Genomic DNA, 10,043 nt, shown 5'->3' on the forward strand with positions numbered 1-10,043 from the left:
AACCTTATAATTCTAACGTCACAAATTGGAATCCTTGTAAACATGCCAAAATAGTCCTGGGATTTCTCCTCCTCACTATTTGACGACCCTACTCACACCTCACTGCCATGGCAACATGCCAAAACACAAGAAGGAATAGAACAATTGGCTGAAAGAATGGCAATCAATTTCATGACAGTATTTAGAAAGTAAGAACCCCCCTCAAGCTACTTAGACCTCACCTCAATAAGACATCTAATCAGGAGCAATAAACTGTGATTTGGAGTCTCATTGTTCTTCATGAGATCTTTCCTCTGACACACTTCCTCTTCATCTCTCCCTCTCTCAACTCTCACTCTGTCTCAGAGAGTAATTTGACTCTGTAGAATTACTAGAATGCTTCATGCATAATGAATTATATTTCCTGCGTACCATAAATATAATAACCTTAAACAAGTGTACAGTAAACATGTCCCTCACAAAAGATGTAGCGCCCCTCCTTTTGTGAATTGGTGAAAGTTAGCAACGCCTCCTCAGCACCTCCATGGCCCCGCCTCCTCAGTCACACCACCTCAACAGACAGAGAACAGAACAAACTGGGACGGGGCATCCCAGGCCGCCCCACCCATAAGGCATGATTTAATGGAAAATCAATGTGTCAAAAAAAAAAATTCAAGCTCTGGAAAGGGCATCAGGAAGGACATTAACACGCCCTTTAATATGCCTGATGACCAGAGGAAAGGTTTGCAGAAAAAGACTCCAACGAAGCAACGTCTCTGATTGGTGTTTCCGACCCATTGTAAAAAACACTAGTGGATTGTGGTCGGTGTAAATCAGGATGGAGGTGGGACCCACCCAGGTAGATCTCGAAATGCTTTACAGCTAGAACCAAAGCAAGGTAGTGGTGATTTTGATGTTTGTCAAACTTCTTAGGGAAGAAACAGACAGGGTGTTCCACCCCATCCTGGGCACCCTGAAGCAGAAGGCCCAGCACCAATGCCACTTGCATCAACTGTCAACTTGAAAGGAGAGTAGAAATCCAGAGCAGCCAAAACTGGACTTGGCCCCCTGGAATGCTTGCTGACACTTATATATGAATAAAAGTCCTACAAAAAAAGTTTCAGAATAAAAGTCCCCCCAAAAAGGTTTCAGAATAAAAGTCCTTAAAAAAAAGTTTCAGAATAAAAGTCCCCCCAAAAAGGTTTCAGAATAAAAGTCCTAAAAAAAAAAAGTTTCAGAATAAAAGTCAGAAAAACAAAGTTTCAGAATAAAAGTCCTAAAAAAAAAAGTTTCAGAATAAAAGTCCCTCGAATGCCTGCTGACACTTCTGTGTCCAAACAAAAGAAACATTGCCACTCAAAAGGCCAGTAAGGGGTGCGACAATATCTGCAAAATTCTTATAAAAAGATCTGTAATACCCCGCCATTCACCAAGAACCTACGCAGGCCTTTACGATTGATAGGGATGGAAAAATCATCAATGGCCTGTATTTTAGCCCTTACTGACCTAACCTGGCCCCCGAACTCGCATTTCTTGCAAGGACAAAGATATGAAGACAATATGGGGGACAATATGGGGGGAGAGAGCAAGGGGGGGGGGTGGAAAGAGAGAGGTAAAAGAGAGAGAGAACAAAGGAGAGAGACAGAGGAGGAAGAGAGAGAATCAGGAACAATGCGTGCCAGCTTGGTGAAACAGGATGTTTCTCATTAGTCCCCACCAGTGGGATCTGAGCTTGTGTCCTGAAATCTGTCTCAGAAATGCACAAATAATGAAGTTTGAAATGAGTCATCCTGACACAGCAGACCTCTGGATTATTTACCTCCTCTCTCTCTCTCTCTCTCTCTCTCTCTCTCTCTCTCTCTCTCTCTCTCTCTCTCTCTCTCTCTCTCTCTCTCTCTCTCCTCTCTCTCTCTCTCTCTCTCTCTGTCTCTCTCTCTCTCTCTCTGTGTCTCTCTCTCTCTCTCTCTCTCTCTCTCTCTCTCTTTGTTGTTCATTAACTCATTCACCATCTACCAACCTTTTTCAATGTATATCTTTCTCTATTTGAAAAGCCTGATGATGATGATGATGATAAGAAGAAGAAGAAGAAGAAGAAAAAGAAGAAGAAGAAGGAGAAGAAGAAGAAGAAGTAGAAGAAGAAGAAAAAGAAGAAGAAGAAGGAGAAGAAGAAGAAGAAGGAGAAGAAGAAGAAGAAGAAGTAGAAGAAGAAAAAGAAGAAGAAGAAGAAGAAGAAGAGGAAGAAGGAGAAGAAGAAGAAGAAGTAGAAGGAGAAGAAGAAGGAGAAGAAGAAGAAGAAGGAGAAGAAGAAGAAGAAGGAGAAGAAGGAGAAGAAGAAGAAGGAGAAGAAGAAGAAGGAGAAGAAGAAGAAGAAGAAGGAGAAGAAGGAGAAGAAGAAGAAGAAGGAGAAGAAGAAGAAGAGGAAGGAGAAGAAGGAGAAGAAGAAGAAGAAGGAGAAGAAGGAGAAGAAGAAGAAGAAGGAGAAGAAGAAGAAGAAGAGGAAGGAGAAGAAGGAGAAGAAGAAGAAGAAGAAGAAGAAGGAGAAGAAGGAGAAGAAGGAGAAGAAGGAGAAGAAGAAGAAGAAGGAGAAGAAGGAGAAGAAGGAGAAGAAGAAGAAGAAGAAGAAGAAGGAGAAGAATAGATTTTATTTAAAAGCACCTTTCTCAAACTCAAGCACACTGTACAGAAAAAAAGAAGAGAGGCAGGACAATAAGCAACAAAAGAAACACAACAAACACAAAGACAGATATGGGGGATAGTGTTAGTCAGGACCATGCATGCCATGCTGTATGAAGATGAGTCTGAACAGATGTGTCTTGAGTCTGGTCTTGAATGTGTTGAGAGTATCTGAGCATTGGATGGCTGGTGACAGGGAGTCCCACAGCTTGGGTGCAGCAATAGAAAAGGCACGGTCATCAAGTGTGCGACGCCTAGTGCCGGGGATGATGAGGAGATCAGCATGGGAGACCATGTGCCGGGGTGTAGGGTTGGAGTAGGTCAGTGAGGTAGGCAGGAGCCAGGCCATAGAGTGCCGTCAAAGGTCAGAGGTGTGGACACTTCAATTGTGTGGTGCTTTCATGCTTTCCACTCACATAGACTCTCATTAGAGCTTTTCCACAGCTTTTCCGCCATTGGGAGTTGTTTGAGTTAGTGCCAGAACCACTGTATTTATAACAGCATTGGAATGGAATGGACTTTATTTGTCATTGCTACAGTACAGGTACCAAACAACGAAATTTAGGAGGGGTGGCTCCCCTGGTGTTAGGAAAGGAAAAAGAAAACACATTTTAGAAAAAGCATAGATGCATAAAATCACAAGAAGGTAAGGAGCTGGTTTACATCAATAAAGGCTATGTACACAATCCACTGTACTATACTGCACAGATAGTCAACTAGGGTTGTCATATTTCACAAAAAGTATTTTTTCACATTATTTTAAAGTGTCACAGTTTGCAGGCTTGAAAATGTACATGTTTGTGCCTCAGCACTAGCTGCCATACAATCCGTCCGGACTGTCCTGGGGCCAGAACTTAGGCCTTTTCTGTGTTCAGGGCCTTGACGGCCCTGTGGTAGAAGCAGTCCTTCAGTCTGTTTGTCTTAGCGGCCGGGGTCCTGTACCTCCTGTTCGAGGGCAGCTTGACAAAGTGTACGTGCCCAGGGTGGGTCGGGTCCTTGGAGATCTTGGAGGCCCTCCTGAGACAGCGTGTGTTGTACAGCTCCTCCAGAGAGGGGAGGGGGGCGCGGGTGATCTTCTGTGCTGTTCTCACGACTCTCTGTAGCTCGTTTCTCTCCGCTGTTGTGCAGCTGTGGAACCAGTTGGAGATGCCGAAGGTGAGGATGCTCTCCACTGCGCCGTGGTAGAAGGCCACCAGTATCTCCTTCTTGTTGTGTTGTTTCCTGAGGCATCTCAGGGTGTATAGCCGCTGTTGTGCCCTCTTGATGGTGCCTTTAGTGTTGTCCTTCCAGGCCAGGTCATTCCGCATGTTGTGTCCCAGGAATCGGAGGGTTGAGACTATCTCCACGCTCTCTCCGTCGATGAGCAGGGGCTGGATCTCGGACTTTTTCCTCCTGAAGTCTACGATGAATTCCTGGGTCTTTGACTTGTTTAGCAGCAGGTTGTTAACCTTGCACAGCTTGCTCAATTGCTCTACCTCATCCCTGTACGCCGCCTCGTCCCCCCCCGAGATACATCCCACCACGGTGGTGTCGTCTGCAAACTTTACGATGTAGTTGCTGGGGTGGATGGGGGTGAAGTCGTGGGTGTAGAGGTTGTAGAGGATGGGGCTTAGCACGCAGCCCTGGGGTGACCCAGTGCTGAGGCTGAGGGCTGTGGAGGTGTGGGGGCCCACCCGCACCCTCTGGGGGCGGTCGGTCAGGAAGTCCTTGATCCACGCACATATAGAGTGTGATAGACCCAGGTCTAGTAGTTTGGTCACTAGCCTGTCTGGAAGGATTGTGTTAAAGGCGGAGCTGAAGTCCACGAAGAGCAGTCTCGCGTAGCTGTTTCCCCTCTCCAGGTGGGATAGAGTGGCGTGGAGAGTCGTCGCTATGGCGTCCTCTGTGGACCTGTGGGCTCTGTAGGCGAACTGGTATGGATCCAGGTTGGGCGGGAGGCGTGTGAGTATGTGGGCCCGGACTAGTTTCTCGAAGCACTTCATGATGATTGGTGTGAGTGCCACCGGGCGGTAGTCGTTTAGGCAGCTCACCATGCTTTTCTTCGGGACTGGGATGATAGTTGAGGTTTTCAGGCAGGGTGGGACGGTGGCCTGGGACAGGGACTGGTTAAAGATGTTGGTGAAAACCCCGGCCAGCTGGTCGGCGCAGTCTCTCAGCACCCGTCCCAGGACGCCATCCGGCCCCGAGGCTTTCCTGGGGTCCACCGCCTTCAGTACGCGTCTCACCTCGTGCTCTGTGAGGGTGAGGCTGCTGAGAGCGGGAGAGAGTGGTGTCTGTGTTGTGGTTACCTCCGTTCGCCCCTCGTCGAACCGGCGTAGAAGGTGTTCAGCTTTCCCGCCAGCAGGGGGTCGTCCTCTGCGGCTGTGAGCCTGTTGGCTCTGAAGTTTGTCATCTGCTGAACCCCCTGCCACATCCGCCTGGAGTCGTTGCTCAGGAGGCATTCCTCAATCTTCTCTCTGTGCTCTGCCTTGGCCGCTTTGATGCCGCGCTTTAGGTTGGCCCTGGTGGAGCTGTACAGCGGTGTGCGCTTCCCTGCGAAGAAGGCGTTGTCCCTCTCATTTAACAGTTTTTGGACCTTCCCAGTCATCCATGGCTTCGTGTTGGGGTAGACCCGGACCCGTTTGTCCACGGTGACTGAGTTGGTGCAGTTCACTATGTGGTTCAGAACCGACGACGTGTACTGTTCCAGGTCCTCATGCTCATATTCCTGCCATAGGGTGTCATTTAGGCAGATCTGCAGTGGAGCGGACCCTTCTGGCCAGGTTCTGACAGTCTTAGTGGTGGTGGGAGCACTTTTCCCCATTGTAGTGTATGCAGGAATCAGGAGGATTGACACATGGTCAGACATGCCTAGATGAGCTAGCGGACTAGCCTTGTAAGCACGTTTGATGTTGGTGTATACCTTATCCAGTGTTTCCATTGTCCATTGACAGGTATGCCAGGGTTCCACTAGCTATATATCTGCCATATATCATACCTCCACTATGATTGGAAATTAATAGTATAAGTAGTGTCCAAGTGAAGTGCTCTTATGACACGTAACTCCTCCTACTGTCCCGGGTCGCTCCAGGTATGTTGTGTATAATGGAGAAGCGTTTCTGAAAATATGGTACGGGTAGGATACAAATGCGTGCCGTACCGAACTGGTAAAAAGTTTCAGAATAAAAGTCCTTAAAAACTTTAAGATTAAAAGTCATAAAAAAAAGTTTCAGAATAAAAGTCCTAAGAAAAAAAGTTTCTGAATAAAAGTCCTAAAAAAAAATTCAGAATAAAAGTCAGAAAAAAAAAGTTTCAGAATAAAAGTCAGAAAAAAAAAGGTTCTGAATAAAAGTCAGAAAAAAACATTATAACTTTGCATCCTCTGAAAAAAAATGGTGGGATGTAAGTATATTTCGCAAACAATAGCAGCATTTAAATAGTTTAGTTTATGTTCAACTGGAAAAGGTAGTGATCACAGAATTTCGTGTTTTGACTCTGCTGGGAGTTCGTAAAAAATGCCTTTAAAAAAGCCTTTCCACCTGTATGTATACAGTATATAGCCTATATATATGTCTTATTAATTAAGTAGTGTCCAAGTGAAGTGCTTTTATGACACGTAACTCCTCCTACTGTCCCGGGTCACTCCAGGTATGTTGTGTATAATGGAGAAGCGTTTCTGAAAATATGGTACGGGTAGGATACAAAAGCGTGCTGTACCCAACCGTACCGATCTGGTCAATGGAAAAGCGCCGTTAACTAGGTAGTAGTGGGGATTACTCACTCACTCAAGCTACAGCAATACTGGACTGGCCATCTGGAGCACTGGGAGAATTCCTGGTAGACCGGTCGATCTGTGGGCTGTGGGGCCAGTGAGCGACGCAGCCCAAAATGAATGACACAGCCAACTACTCCGTCTCCCGCAGCGAGGCGGGCCCCGCCAGGGGGATGCAGCAGTCGGCTGCGTTGTTCATTTGTATTACTTTATGTGCCAGCGGGAAGATTCTGTGCATCAACCCTTTTTCAATTACTGGCCTGTAATTTTTTGTCCCAAAGATTTTACCTTCCTGTGGTTTGAACAGCGCTCAGCAATCTGCTTTCATAGGCCTCCTACTGGTCTTGATGGATGTCAATGCTAATACAAATCATTAGTGGACTCACGCATTACATTTATGGCCCGTAGATGTCCTTTTGTGCATAGTTTTGGGCAGCAATCTACTGATGTACAGACCTTTAGTCTCCACCATGAGTATCAATAAAATGGAATACAAATGCTTCTCATGTGTCATGTAATGGAGTATTCTTATCATTTATGGCCAATACATTTTTACTTGATTGTGGTGTTTACAGTGAGACATAAGTTCATCAAACCACTTTCATATGATGGTCTTGTGGATAGTGGGTTGGACTTGGGATCGGAAGGTTGTGAGTTCAAATCCCGCCTGAAACCACACCACTACTAGTGTGCCCTTGGGTAAGGCACTTAGCCCTCAGTTACTCCAGGGGGAATGTCCCTGTAATTCGTAATCGTAAATCGTTTTGGATTAAAAGCGTCTGCTAAATGGCAAAATTCATGTGCTGGCCTCTGTTACATGTTCATGAATAAGTGGATACAAATGGCTTTCACATTTCACGTAACAATTTGTGGCCCATGGCCTCATTTAGAAAATTGTATATGGCCCTTGAGCCAAAAGATTTGTCCACCCCAGGTCTAACAGCTTCTTGTGACCCAATGGATTTACAGGTATGTACATATATTATGGTAACTGGTACGATAAGAAGTCTGCGATCTCTGCAGGGATCGCGCTTTGTCTCAGTGTTTGAGTCTCACGCAGGAGCGACTGATGCCACATCATGAGATAAACTTTAATAGTGGAGATAATAATCCTTCTCCTCTGTGAAAACCCACGTATTTACCCAGGGTTATTACTTACGGTGACAGCGCATTGGCCTCTGTGTCCCCGGAGATGAAGGGTATACGCTCACAGCACTTCGTCAAGCCTTCGTTAGTGTATTTTTGAGGGAGGTGTTGCTTGTCCCTGCTTGCCTTATGCTGGACTAACGAGCGCCCTGCTGATTAGTCAGGGTGAGGAAATCCAGTTTGAGAAAAGCAACAGATGGCCAAACATGGAAGATATATTGTTCAGAATCATCAGCCCTGAAGAAAAAAGGCTCATATGTTGTGAAATGGAGCTCTTGCAACCCACGTGTTCAACTACACAACACAGATTCATTACTCACTATCCCCTGGATCTGTTGTAGCCCTGCAGCTGTTTCCAAGACAACCAGACAAACGTCACCGATATTGAGGCAAAGGCATCATCTCTCCGATTAGTTCTAGTGGATAAGGTGTGTGACACCTGTGAGTGTCATTGCCTGAGGTGAGAATGAAATGACTAGTTTGGTTCCCTTTTCTGATCTCCATTTAGACCTTTAGGCCTATTCAAGTTATCAAGTTTCAAGATTATTGTTACGTCATAACATTACACAAGTGTACACCCATCTCTTCAGGTTACATCTTAACTGCTCCTCCTGAGACATCTTCTGACCCTCACCACTACGTCTCCTAAAGACACCCGCTTTCCCCTCTACTGTGTCCCTAAGAACTTCTATTGCCCCCCTTGTACTGTTTCTCAGTTTCTCCAGTAAAAAATAAATAAAATAATTTAGTAGAAGGCGATAGGGAGAAGGTTTTTCCTTCTATCAGTGGCCCCGGGCCTGAGCTAGATTACTCTTCCTGCAACGAATGGTGGATTGCTGATTCACATGCTTAGTATTCAAATGTATTGATTGTAAGTCGCTTTGGAATAAGGCGTCTGCTAAATGCCAAACATGTAAATGTAAATGTAAAGTGTAAGAGAGTACAATTCTTAGGCTTCAGTTCCTGACATTGCAGCACAAGACAATAAGGCAATAGGCATATTCAGCAGGCTTGGCCACATGAAGTCAAGGCGTGATTCTACACATTGCTGTGTATATGTTACGGTACATGTGGGAATACGGTACATGTGGGAAAACTAGGGTTAGGGTTAGGTGCTACGTCGACTTGGTACATGCTGGCATGTCTAACCCTAACCCTACCCCTAACCCTAACCTTAACCGTAGCACCCTAGCACCTAACCCTAACCCTAGTTTCCCCACATGTACCGTATTCCCACATGTACCGTAACTTATACATTGCTTTTCACAGGAGGGCTTACGCTGTGCATGCTAGTGTGTGCCAAGGCCAATGGCTTTTCCACAGTCACTGCTGTAAAATACAGCTTTTTTTGTCAAGCCGGTATTAAGATGGTCAATGCTGGTCAAGCTGGTATTAAGCTGGTAAGACCAGCCTAGCCCAGTTTGGCCCAGCTTGAAAGACCAGTTAACCTGGCCAGCCACACTGCAAAATGTTTAATCTAAGTAGGGGATATATCTTCAATCAAGGCAATATATGCTTGTTTTTTATCTGAAGAAATTTCTTCTTACCGATCCGTTTTTATCATGGATGTACAAGTGGACGTTGACAACTACGTTATGCCCCCTCATCAGTGAAGCTACCTAGTGCTACCTAGTGCTACTTCAGTCAAGTTCATCTGTTGATGCGTGCCTCGCTATGCCAGGTAGTTGTCAAAAAGTAGTTGTCAACGTCCACTTGTATGTCCATTTATTGAAGATAGTGTTTCCATGTGGTCAAGTTGTTTCTCGAAGTGTGAAACTATGCGTAAATCAATGCAAAATGGCTATCAAATAATGTAAACAAATATTGTGAAATACAATGTAATATAAGCAGAAATAATTAGCATAAACATAAATTAACTAATGTACTCACAAACAAAGCTTCTCCAAGGCTTACACAGGCAGAGAGAGCCAGATGAAAAGAGAGGTCTCAAACCATGCTGTTCTCTAAAGCCTGGTACACACATAAAGATAATCTGGCCGATTTTGGCCCGATTACCTCCCTTCCAACCAAGGACAGCAAATGCCCGATTATCGGATGGCTCTAAAGATTATCCTACAAGATTATCCTGTGGTGTGAGGTGTGTTAAGAGTCCATTTCTCCAGACAATCTGCTCGGAAAATGGTCGGGGCCGACGATCGTAAATATTCAATATTCAATATTCAATATTTACGATCTAAAAGTCCTCTTGTGTGTGGCGAAACTGACAACTCGTGAGTCCGATTGTGATCTTAAATCTTGTCTTTGTATCCAGACAATTGTACTTTTTTTTTGTCTGATTGCACTAGTTTTAAAGCCTGCTGTTTGGAGCCTAGCGAACCAGCCCAATTGAACTGGTACAGCTGGACTTTTTAGTTTGTTTATATTCTGCAGTCCAAGTGTCATATCTGGTTTGGGGCTGCTTCCGTAAACATGTGAAAAGATCAACTTTACAGTCTTCTCACATGTTTACAGCAGCCCAAATTAGGTATTACAA

This window comes from Nansenia antarctica (genome assembly GCF_963989245.1).
Source record: "Nansenia antarctica genome assembly, chromosome: 17".
NCBI classification, from domain to species: domain Eukaryota; kingdom Metazoa; phylum Chordata; class Actinopteri; order Argentiniformes; family Microstomatidae; genus Nansenia; species Nansenia antarctica.